This window comes from Anser cygnoides, chromosome 2, assembly GCF_040182565.1.
Source record: "Anser cygnoides isolate HZ-2024a breed goose chromosome 2, Taihu_goose_T2T_genome, whole genome shotgun sequence".
Classification (NCBI taxonomy): Eukaryota; Metazoa; Chordata; class Aves; order Anseriformes; family Anatidae; genus Anser; species Anser cygnoides.
This window is the reverse complement of record NC_089874.1, coordinates 140,062,693-140,074,926: the sequence shown is the minus strand read 5'-3', so window position 1 is coordinate 140,074,926 and position 12,234 is coordinate 140,062,693. Positions and strand designations below refer to the sequence as shown.

The following is a 12,234-nucleotide window of genomic DNA, read 5'->3' as shown; positions in this document are numbered from 1 at the left end:
GTGGCAGCACTTCCTTCTGTTCTTAATCCCGCAGAAACCGTGTCTTTAGTTGTGAGAAGCAATATCAATATTTATGCCTGCTCAGATGGCTAGTGACTGCTTCGTTATGAATCCTTTCCTTGCTGGGATCCGCGCTGAGGAAAGCTTTTGGAATCTGCTTTTACTTTTGAGCCTCAGTTCGTGACGACGCTGTGCTGTTTCACTGCAGCTTTCCAGATAGCCCGAGGTAAGCCGGGCCTACCTTCCAGCAGCTGTCAGGAGCCCTTGTCAAACAGGGGCAAGGCAAGTTGGGTGAAGGCACAGTTCTTCCTCGTCAGGAACAGCTGCCTCCCCCTGGGGCCCACGGGCACAGAAAGGACTGAGCTGCCTCAAGCTGTGTGGGCTCAGGCAGCACAAATAAAGCCTCAAAGTAGACCGAAGGCAAGAGAAGCAGAAGCTGCTGCCCCACCAGAGGCTGCAGCAGAGATGCTGGTGTGGTATTTGTGCTTCTCATTTTGGCCAATCTCCTGGTCCAACCTCCTATGCCCCTCTTTGACTTCCTTTCTCGTTCCAGTTCCTTTGAGTTCATTATCTCTGCCTCTTCTTTGTGGTTTTATCACAGACTCCCAGGGTGGCTGAGGCCGGCAGGGCCCTCTGGAGCCACCCGGTGCCAGCCGTGCCCAAGCAGGGACACCCAGAGCAGGGTGCCCAGCACCACGTCCAGGCGGCTTCTGAAGGGCTCCAAGGAGGAGACCCCACAGCCTCTGGGCAGCCTGTGCCAGGGCTCCGTCATCCGCACAGCACAGAAGGGCTCCTGGTGCTCAGGGGGAGCCTCCTGGGGGCCAGTTTGTGCCCAGGGCCTCCTGTCCTGGCACTGGGCACCACTGACACAGCCTGGCTCCGTCCTCCCTGCTCCCTCCCCTCAGGGATTTGCAGACAGTGATGAGGTCCCCTGAGCCTCCTCCAGGCTGAGCAGTCCCAGCCCCTTTCCTTCTATGAGAGCTGCTCCAGCCCTTCATCATCTTCATGGCCCTTTGGTGGACTCTCCGTGTCTCACATAACAAAGAGCCCATTACTGGACACAGCTTCCATCTTTCCATTTTATCAGCTTCCATCTGCTTTGTTTTTCTCTCAACAACCCTCCCATCCTAACAGAACTCCACACAAAAATTTGAAAATATGCTATTTGCCAACACCACTCTGATTCAATGCTTGTAACTCCTTTGTGTTGATTCATTTCCTCTACAAGCTGATCAGGGCTAGAAGGTCCACAGCTCTCTGTGTGGGAAGCACCTAGCACAGAAGATCCCTACTCCCTGGTTAGTCGTGGAACTGAGAAAACAAATTCTGATACAAGCTCAAGAGTAAGAGCTATAGGCTCCAGTCAGAAATACAGACTGAGATTACTCCTACTCTGTCAAGTAATACAGAAAAAAACAGGATTGTTTGATTATAAAGATGAAATAAATTATTCATATAAATAAATAAATATTAATATATTTATTTACACAGAGTAGAAAATCAGCATCAGATGATGAGGGCTTTGATAAATTCACGTGTGTTTGTAAGACTTACTATTATGATCCTTATTGGTTTCACTGAGATTCCTGAAGCCTTTGAAGAGAATGAAACCAACATTTCTCACAGCATAACCATACATTCCTACAACACATATGTTTTGATTGCTCACATAGTCATTCTGGACACAGTCCAGCTCTCGCTACGCAATTACTGCCATGATGGGAACTGACCTGGACTGCTTCTTTCACTGCTATTTTAGGGCGAAAGAAAAGAAAGGTAACACATTTTATAAGTCCATCCCATATGGAATGAAGATCCCTTCATAAGAGAGAAAGACCAAATGCTGCAGCATATGGTTATACAGTTTGTGATTTCATTTTAAGAGTCTCTTCTTGCTCTTAAGAGACTTGTTTGCCACCGACTTGAACCAATGCAATCCCACTGAAGTCACTGGGTTGGTTACAGGTGCTGAAATATGTTCCAATAATTTTAGCATTGAATTTATGTCAACTCATACTCACTTTTAAAATTTTATTCTGAATTCTTTTAAATATATACAACCATAAAGTAATTGAACTATGATAAATTCTTTAACTGATGGAATTCTGCCCTACAGATGCATTATGAGTTAAGTCACTGAGGAAAATCCATTATAGTTTTTGAGCATTTTTATAAGACTCAGGGTAAAAATTTGTTGTCTGGAATTTGTAGTAGACATTCCACTAATCATAGTAATTATGGACTTAGAGAGTAGTGTTTTTTCTCTGCGAATGGTACAAGGATAAATACCCTTCCCTTTGTAATGTTTAACTCCCCAAAATGCTGAAATAGATTTGTTTCTCTAAATTGATTTAAAAATCAGAAAATGATCTAACTTTGACATCAGCAATTACTGTGTAAGAACTCTGGCAGAAGGATTTGTCAGGGAGTGTGTGAGCAGTGTGTGAGCAGAGAAAATATTGAAGGGTTCCGAAACTGGCCACATTGTTTCTTCGATGTCTTAGGCTATCATTTGAGCCACTGACCTGTAAACATCTTATGAAACTAATGAAAAGACCCCACAAAAGTAGTTTTATCCTATGTAATCAGAAACAAAAGTGAAAATCTATACTCTTAGCTTTGAATACAAGAGAAGCTCACAGGTGAGCACCTCACACAAGCCTCTAGACATGATACACCCTCAGGCACAGGTATAACTGCAAGCAATTTTCATGTCTCCTACTCCAAACTTGAGGCTCCCCTGTACTAATGTGAGTTGCCAGAAGATATTTATGGCTTCCAGAGGTCGCCAGGCTGTGGGAAGATGCTGAATATTGCCCCTTCACCAGCAAATGCATCCAGGACTGAGATGAACCTGTGCAGATGACTGTGAGGAGGGAAGTTCTGAGATACTCTGCAGACTGCAGTCATGTCGAATTACCTAAATAAAGTCAGCAGGATGCTACAGCCCTTTTTCTAAAACACTAACAAAAGAAAAAATGCTTAGAATATAAACAGTCATCCTACAGAATATAGGAGAAAGGGAGAGAATTCTGCATAATGTTTCAGACAGTAAGATTTCAACATAGATCGGCTGGCTGACCATACTGGATCCCACATAGCCACTATATTATTAACCTTTCTCAAACAAAGTCTATCTGGAAGCCAAATTTGCCAATTCCAGAAGTTTTAAACACAGTGAGAATTCAGAAAAAAAAAAAAATCTAGATACAAAGTTCAAAACTCCATTTGCCAATTCTTTTTTCACTTAAATGATCTAAGTTTTTGTTGTTGCTGTTACTGTTTAGATGGTGACATTTCCCTCAGGAACAACAGATAGTAACAAATGGAGGTTTATTTTTGCGAGCTGCATAAGCTAGCAGTCAAGTAAAACAGATGAATAGCCATGCCTCATAAATCTGCCAATAAATTATTCACCCATCTCCATGCTAGCCACCTACAAAGTGAATAGCATACAGCCTTACAAGAGTGCTGAAAGGTCTAATTAAGTACTTAAAAATCCTCAGAAGGGAGGCATTATGTAGGTATGCATCACGTATTTAATTCTGATTTCCAGGTGGAAACAATACTCAAACAGAAAAACAAGTGATGGGCTTGGTGCTCCACTATCCCATTTTATGGTCTTTGCTACTTTCCTTGTGTTCCAGATTGCAGAGCAAGAACACCCATAAAGAGAAAAGGGGATGTTTGCCAAACAACCCCCTTTAATCGGCCTTTTGCAGTCTGTTCACATTTACAGTGATGCAAATCACATGAGGAACACTGCTGGCCAATAAAGAATTTACTGAGAAATTACTTCTAGCTGGATGTAGTAAATGTTATGGCATGAAAATAGGGAATGTTAAAAGCAGCTGCCAAAAATGCTGTACTTATTGTTTGACTGAATCAGAAATACTGGAAATCAAAAGCTGAAAATAATTAATCATTTACAGTTTCAGTAAGATAACACCCAGTTAATTCATAATTCCATTACAAAGTAGCAGGAATGCCTCTTTAGGACAGTGGTGCAGTTCAGCTACCTAAAGGCAGATATTTAGTGCCATTCGTGACCCCCAGTGCCTGGGGGGACCCACTGGCATGGGTCTGATGGAGGAGCCATGGAAGAAATGCCTTTTGTCTGGAGCAGCCTGCCCTTTGGCAGGACCATGAGTGTGCTTAGGGAACTACAGCACGCTCGGCCTGCTTCTCTCGATGCAGCGAGGCACTGCCTTGCTTGGCTGACATTTGTGGGAAATGCTCGCAGAAGTTGGTCAGATGCAAATAACCACCTGATGCCTCCAACTTCGCAGCTTGGCTTTCTTTGTTGTGAGGGCTGTGGTTTTTTGTTTTGTTTTGCTGCTTTCAGCTCCTGAGATCACCTCCTTATACCTGGCCTATTAGTGAAGGTGAGCGAGCTGCTGCTGAAATTGATTCTGTGCTCAGTTGCAGAGCAGAGTCCCTTGTGCAGCACCTGCCCAACTTACTCCACAAAGGTAATATTTTTAAAAACATGTACAACCAGCATATGGTCTCTTGTGATCAAACGCCTGCTGAAAACCCAAATTGCATTGGAGGGTTTAGAGTGATACAGGTGTCATCCGAGCTGGCAAAATCATTAATCACAGGGGTTCCCTTAGCACAGCAGGCGGGTGTCCTGCGATCCAACCCCCACTTCTAGGAAGCACACTGATCCTAAGCATTGCAGGCCTGCTACACACAGTTCAACCAGCCCCTCAGATATAAACCTGTCTTACCTTCCCCAGGTGCTGCACCTTCCTTTAAGACTAGCCATCTCCCAAGCCTTGCCACCATGCACAAGCCGTTCTTCATGAATCAAATCACTGTCATGCAGTAGTGAGAAAAATAAGGCAATGGTGTAAAACTGCACCAAAGCAGTCATTTAATTAATGTGAATTACGGTCACTGTTACCAGAAGCAACAACCAAATATAACAACTGTTGTCTGCCGTCCTGCTGCTGCTACCGTTGCAAACCCTACTGCCCTCTCTGTTTGCTCTGTTTGTGACTTGCCTAAGGTACTGTCACGAATATGCCATCGGGATCTTGTTCCTGCTCCCAGATGGTGGTTACCTCATGGAGTAGGAGTAATATCCGCCTCCTTCTGTGCTGCTGCACCGGGGGCATCATCCCTAGGAACCGCATCTATCCATCTGGAGCTCCTTGATGGAGAGAGTCAGAGGAAGGGCCACTGAGATCATTAACGGCCTGGAGCAGCTCTCCTGGGAGGAGAGGCTGAGAGCTGGGACTGTTCAGGAGATTTCCTCAGTATCAAATGGAAGGGGGATGAAAAAGAGGGAGACAGACTCTTCTCTGTAGTACCCACTGACAGGAGAAGAGGCAATGGGCACATGAAAAATAAAACACATGAAAATCTATCTGTACATGAGAATCCCCCTTTTTATTTTTTATTTTCCACTATGAGGGTGTTCAAACACTGGCACAGGTCATCCAGCCAGGTTGTGGAGTATCCTTGGAGTACCTTGGAGATCCTTGGAGATACCCAAACCCTGACTGGACACCGCCCTGGGCAACCTCCTGTAGCAGACCCTGCTCGAGGAGGGGCATTGGACCAGATGGTCCCAAGAGATCCCCTCCAGCTTGACCCGTTCTGTGTGACTCTGTAACCCTTGGTGCCATTTCCTTGGCTAATTCAGGCATCTCCTACAATGGACGCACCATAAACAAATGGTGTGTCCCATTGCAGGAGATCTTATCAATGTTTATAAATACCTGAAGTGTGGGAGACAGAGGGATTTGGCCAACCTCTTTTCAGTGGTTTGTGGGGACAGGACAAGGGGCAATGGCCACAAAATGGAGCCCAGGAAGTTCTGCACCAACATGTGAAAGAACTTCTTCACGCTGAGGGTGACAGAGCTCTGGAACAGGCTGCCCAGGGAGGTTGTGGAGTCTCCTTCTCTGGAGATATTCAAGGCCCGTCTGGACGCCTACCTGGGCAACCTGCTCCAGGGAACCTGCTTTGGCAGGGGGTTGGACCCAATGATCTCTGGAGGTCCCTTCCAACCCCTACAATTCTGTGATTCTGTGAAATTCTTCAGTTCTCTCTTTCATGTCTTAAACTCCTTTCACGAGTCTCTGCATAACCAGCTATTTTACACACAGTTTGATGCACTGCATAAGGCAGGTAAAAGCAGCTGCTTTGGTAATTGATACTGACAATGTATTTTCAGTAATCAGCTGTGTAAGAGTATCTTGATGAAAATCCACAAACATGCGTTGAGGAATTCTGAAAAGCAGCCCGGCCTTTCTGGCTTCTGATCTCAGCATGAAATGCACACTGTGAATATTAATTGGCTGCTGAGCGGAATATTTACCTGACTTACAACGTACCTACATTAAACACCAATTCTTCACGTGTTAATAAAGTGTATGGCACATTTTTTTCTTGCCAACTTAATAAGATGACACACTGCTGTAGCAGGAAGAGGATGAATGAATCACAAAATGAATGATGAGCGTTGTCAGTTATGACCACTGCTTCTTGTCAGTCACAGTCAGACACACTGCTGCCTTCATATACATTGCTGTAATAAGTCATCACTGGAATTACTCTGTGGCCAGATATTTTAGCATTAAAATTATTTTTCATTTGTGCAAACGATGACTGGAAAATTAGTTATTATGAGCATGATTGGAAAGGTAGTTTCCATAAAACCCAGGTATCTTCAAGGGGGAAAGCATATAATATCTACAGAGTAATTTTTCAATGCAAAGTATTTTGCATTAAATTCCTCCCTACATTTGTTTTCATTTTTATAAATACACCACATAGAATTTGGCCGAAGGAAGCCAAATGTGAATCCTGAAGTCAGTATGTCTGCTGTACAGCCCTGTCAATGACCTCACAGTTGTTTTTGCTTTCAAGAAAACTTTGCCACACAACTATTCCATTAAACTTCCAGATAAAATTGGAAATTCCCCAATGTTTGTGTAAGGTCTCTTGGGTGTGCTGGGTCTTCAGTACTACGGTTAGATCTTTGGGATACTGACCTCTACGTGTACATTGCCATATATAGTGAAGTTAATACGTTAATGAATTACAACAACATATAAGCAATGTGTAACTTTTTTAGGTTTCATTTTACAGTAGTCCCTAGAGGGGATGACAGAATTGCCACTCCACTGTTTCACACAGCATATATACCTCTCCAGAAAAAAAAAAAAAAAGAAAAAAAAAAAAAAGAAAGACTCCAGCTCAGAAGAGCATACACTCTAAATAGACCAGAGGGACTGCAGGGTGAGAGAGGCATGCAGAGATGAAATGGCACATTCATTTTCTCACAGCAGCTGAGAAAGGAATAAATGTTAAACATCTGAGCCTAGACCAGTGCCCTGTTGAGCAAGCTATACTACCTCCTAACAGCAAAGTTGGAAATGCCTCAACAGAGGATATTTTGTCCAATGTTTCCAAAAGTTTATGAAGCTAAAAAAAAAAAAAAAGCTTTGCAAGATTACTTGTATGTGCACATCTCACACATTCCAAGTACCTACTTGTTCTAGCTTCATCTTAGTGTCAAGACAAACCTGCAAGCTATCAAAAGAACTGCTGATAGCAAGATGTAAATACAAATACCTGATCTGAAACTTTATTTTTATTTCTGCACTGATTTTCCTGTCCACAAAAGACAGGCTCCTTTTTTCATCTATTGAAGATTGCTTTTGTTTCCTGTTTTTTCCAGAAGACATAAGTAAAACTCCTTGACTACCAAATTTATTCCAATTTCAGACCTTTTTAACATTAACGGCACTATTCAGAAACGTACAAAAAATACACTGCCTTGGAAATAAAGCAAGACCTGATGAAATACATATATGTTCTTTACACTGAGTACTCAGAAAAAAAGAGGCAAAGGGACACATCACAATCATTATGCAGATAAAAAACTGCTATGTACCAGGAAAATATAAAATGCTGAAGACAAGAGCATTTTCCTACTTACACCAGAGTGCTAACTCTGCTTTGTGCTCCCACATTCCCTCTGAAATGGGGGTGTGGGGGTACGTATATGCCCATAGAGTAACAGAATCAATAGCCTCTCACTTCTCATAGCTGGAGCATTGCTGCCCTAGACATTTTGAAAGGTCAAAACTGCAGGGAAGAGGTGGGGAGACACAATTTTTCCTCAAAAGGGTATGTGTCAAAGAGCTAGCAAGGAAATAAAAAAAAAAAAAAAAAAAGATAAAAGATTTGAACAGGAATAAAACTTCTTAGCCTATTTTTTATTTTCATTTGATGTCTTTCTAAAAACCCAGCAACATCACAAGTCTTAAGGCAGTAAATCTCCTACAATATTACCTCTGTTTAGGATGGGCTGGCTGGAGGGCTACCCCATGCCACTGCATCCCCTGTGCTCCAAGCCCTGAGGAGTATCCTGCTGCTCGTGCTGGTGTTGCCCAGATGCTTTGTGAGCTGCCCTCAGTTATACGCAGTCTTCAGAGCTATTACTGTAATGAAAATCCTATTAGTGCAGATGGTTCCTGCATGTGTTTTAGTGTACACTCCAACTTCTTCTTTCACGGGACAACCTGTAGTTGATAGCTGGTTTTAATGTCAATTATTTCATTATCCATTTTTCAAGCAGGCAGAGACAATGGAGAATGTTAATGCTGTTTAGTGAGGCGCTGACAGCATTCGTTCTCCTGTCATTTAGTCTCAAATGATGATATTACAGGTTAAGTTGCCCGAGTTTCATGGCTACAGACACTGAAATACTTTCCTGTACGGATTTTATAAATAACATCAGAAGTCCTGCTGTTTCACCTCCTGAGTCATTCTCTCAAAAGTCTTTAAAATTCATGACTCAAACAAGAAGGCAGAGGGAAATCTTTCAGTCAGTTGTTTCAGTGGCTAATTACATGAGACTACAGTGTAAGGGAGACAATATGAAGTGTGCACTATTTCTTATTTTGCTTAATGCATTTGAGAATTAATCCTCTGGATACACTAAACAGACTACATTACAGCTCAGGATTATCACGGCTGTGTTTGCAGCGTATTAACCTTTCACTCGTTGAGGTGGAGGAATGGTGGCAGCTGGGGATTCAATTTACACTTGCATAAAATCCTAGAAAATGAGGTTTCAGAGAAGGAACTAGTTCTACGCAGGTTGACCGGTTTCTGACATTGAACTGCCCTCGATGGGGAATAAACAGACGAAGCTTCACCCATGAAGGTCACTGGAAGCTCTTCCTCCACCTATCGTCCCTGTAGGGAAAGTACCCCATGCCATTTGGCTGGATGTTTCCAGACACTATAACCTCAGAAAGCTGCATGCAGCCCAGTGTGTTTTGAGCACCACTGCTGGAGTGATCCTCCACAGACTTACCAATCCCATTTTTGAACTTATTTACACCTCTGCCCCCCAAAGCTCCCCGTGGCAATGCACTGTGTGCCCATCGTGTCATGTGGGCACACCGTGGTTCTTGTGCTGGGAGCTGCAGCAGCGGTGCCCTGCCTTTCCTCTTCGACCTTCTTCATACTGTTGATGCTTTCATATGTTTTTAGCATACACTACCTCAGCAGTTTTTTCCAATCTGAAGAGTCCTCATACACAGAAACCACTAATACCTCTGAGGATGCAGGCTGCCGTGACTCTTCTTGTCCCTCTTCTCATCCTGCTTCATCATTCCTGTGACGAGAAGCCCAAAACTGCCTACAAAAGTCAGTGCGATGTAACTGCAGCGTCCCACAACACAGACCCCTTGATATTTTCCGCCGATTCTCCACCTGCAGCACACAGCTCAGTGCTTCTCACTGTGCCTGGCTACTGAACTGACAATTCAGACGATTATCTTGATTTGATTTTGCAGATCTGAAAATAACTAATCTGGATCCTGTTTTCATGTATGCACAGCACATGCGTAACAAACCGCACTACTCTGCGTTTGGTGGCACTGAAATGCCACTGGGTGTTTTATCACTTAAGAACTTCCTATTACAAGATCACTGTCACATTTTCACAGCTTCAGTTTGTACGTGAAACATTTGGAGTAGGCACCAGTAAATTTTGCCAACTTGCTATTCGCTCCATTTGTGGCTAACATTGAGCTAGGCGATCACCCAAAGTTTTCCGAAAATGTTGCTGGGCAGCCTAACAGAGCTCTTTCTCCATTCTGAAAACTGACATTTTATTTCTACCTCCTTTCAGTCAGATATTACTCTGCAAGAGGGAAATACCTCTTACCTCCCAGTAATTTATTTCTCTAAAGGTCTTTGATGCTGGGGCTTTTGAGAACTGAACTGTACTTTGCTGACCAGATCCAATTACAAAAATGGGTATAAACTCCTCCGAAAAAGCTTTACTAGACGGGTGAGTCATGACTTCTTTCTTCATAAGCCACACTGACCGTTCTACTACTTTCGTATTTTTTTGTCCTTGGAGTCCTTATAGAATCACACATCCACAGAATGGCTCAGGTTGGAAGGGACCTTAAAGATCATCTAATTCCAACCCCCTGCCATGGGCAGGGACACCTCCCACCAGCCCAGGTTGCCCAAAGCCCCATCCAGCCTGGCCTTGAGCACCTCCAGGGATGGGGCATCCACAGCTTCTCTGGGCAGCCTGTGCCAGGGCCTCACCGCCCTCTGAGTGAAGATTTTCCTCCCAAACTCTAATCTAAATCTCCCCTCGTCTCGTTTAAAACCATTCCCCCTTGTCCTATCCCTACACCCCCAGACAAAGAGTCCCTCCCCAGCTTTCCTGTAGCCCCCTTTAGGCACTGGAAGGCCGCTGTAAGGTCTGCCCTTCTGGTTTGTCACCCCCCTGCTCAATGACTCACAGATCCTTACGTAGACAGGGCACTTCAGTTTGGGATTATATACCTGTATTAACTGTAGGTATCTATTCTGTATATTTTAATACAGCTTATTTCATTCCTGCTTTCTTTAAAATGAGGTATGTGACTACATATATTATGTAGAGACTACTTAAAGCTGATATTTTTAAATTGGTTGTTGAATTTATAAATCTTTTACATTTTGCATTCTCTTTTAAACACTGCTTAAGATGGATGAAAGTCACTGCAAAATTGACAGTTTCTCTAATCTAGGATTCATCTTCATGCACTTATTTGTGCCTCAGTTCTGCGAAGCAGTTGAAGTTTGAGCATGCGATTTACTGATTAGCCTTTAAACGTCACACACGAGGGTCAAGCGAAGTGCTTAGTGAGACTGAGACCCACGTGAACCATCTTTCCTAACCACATGCATTTCTCAAAATCTCTATACCCGCTGTGCAACTGCACCATGTAGCCGATGCCACAAACCTGCTTAGAAACCCAAAGCATTAAAGTCCTTTCTTCGCCACCCTCTGCTAGCCACGGAGCTTGCTGTCAGAGCTCAGCAGTAGACACTTGTTGCACGGAGAAACTCTGTGCTACCGACCTCTGAACATCCCCAGACGATCAGGGGAGATACGCACGCCCCCAGATGGCCTGAACCTCTGATGTGGGGGGCTGGATCCAGGGGAATGAGCTGTGCATCAGCGTTTTTGCAGCATATGTGTCTGCAGGAATCATCTATACTCACATTTGCAATCAGTTCAGGAAGCTTCCCTGTATTTCACATTTAACGGAGGTATTTCCTAAGCCAAATTTGCAGCTCAATTTAATGCAAGCCTTTAGGTCTGCCTTCCCAGAGGAGGCATCATATTCAGAGGAAACGTGCAGCTTTCCATTGAAGTTCCCTGCGGGCTCTAACCTGCCCCGGACACGAACACAACTGGATGCTTGATCACAAACTTCCTGCAGGGTCTCTCTAGCAATTTGCTACCTCCTAGAAAAGTTCATGGCACATGGCTTAGCAGAGCTCTGATCTGTCCAGATGATGACCAAAGCCGGTTAATGACTATCCTGGTGGTGAACTAGTTATGAAGAAAAATGGCCAACCCTACTGTAAGGAAAACACACCCTAAGCAAACTACAAGCTGGTTATATTTTATACAGCACAAAAAAACTGTGTATTTATACTATCACACCAGCAGGACAAGCAGTGTTTTTTGCTGCCTCTCTGCTGTCATACCCCATTGAGACTCTGAACACTTGAAGGGGATGGTGGATTTCATCTGCAGGACCACGAGACAAGGCTGGTAGAATACTATGACTATGACAACTCTTAACTGTGACAACACTTAATACTTAAAACTATGACTATGACAACACTTAACATGACTATGACATACTTAATATTATCTATTGTTATGCTGATTAATGCATACTA

The 12,234-nt window shown here is 43.5% G+C and overlaps 1 protein-coding gene across 8 annotated transcripts in view; it reads right to left on the bottom strand.

The window, feature by feature from the left end:
- The window catches only part of CPQ (carboxypeptidase Q), a 185,281-nt gene that overhangs the window by 25,235 nt on the left and 147,812 nt on the right, over positions 1 to 12,234 (bottom strand). The window lies entirely within an intron of this gene.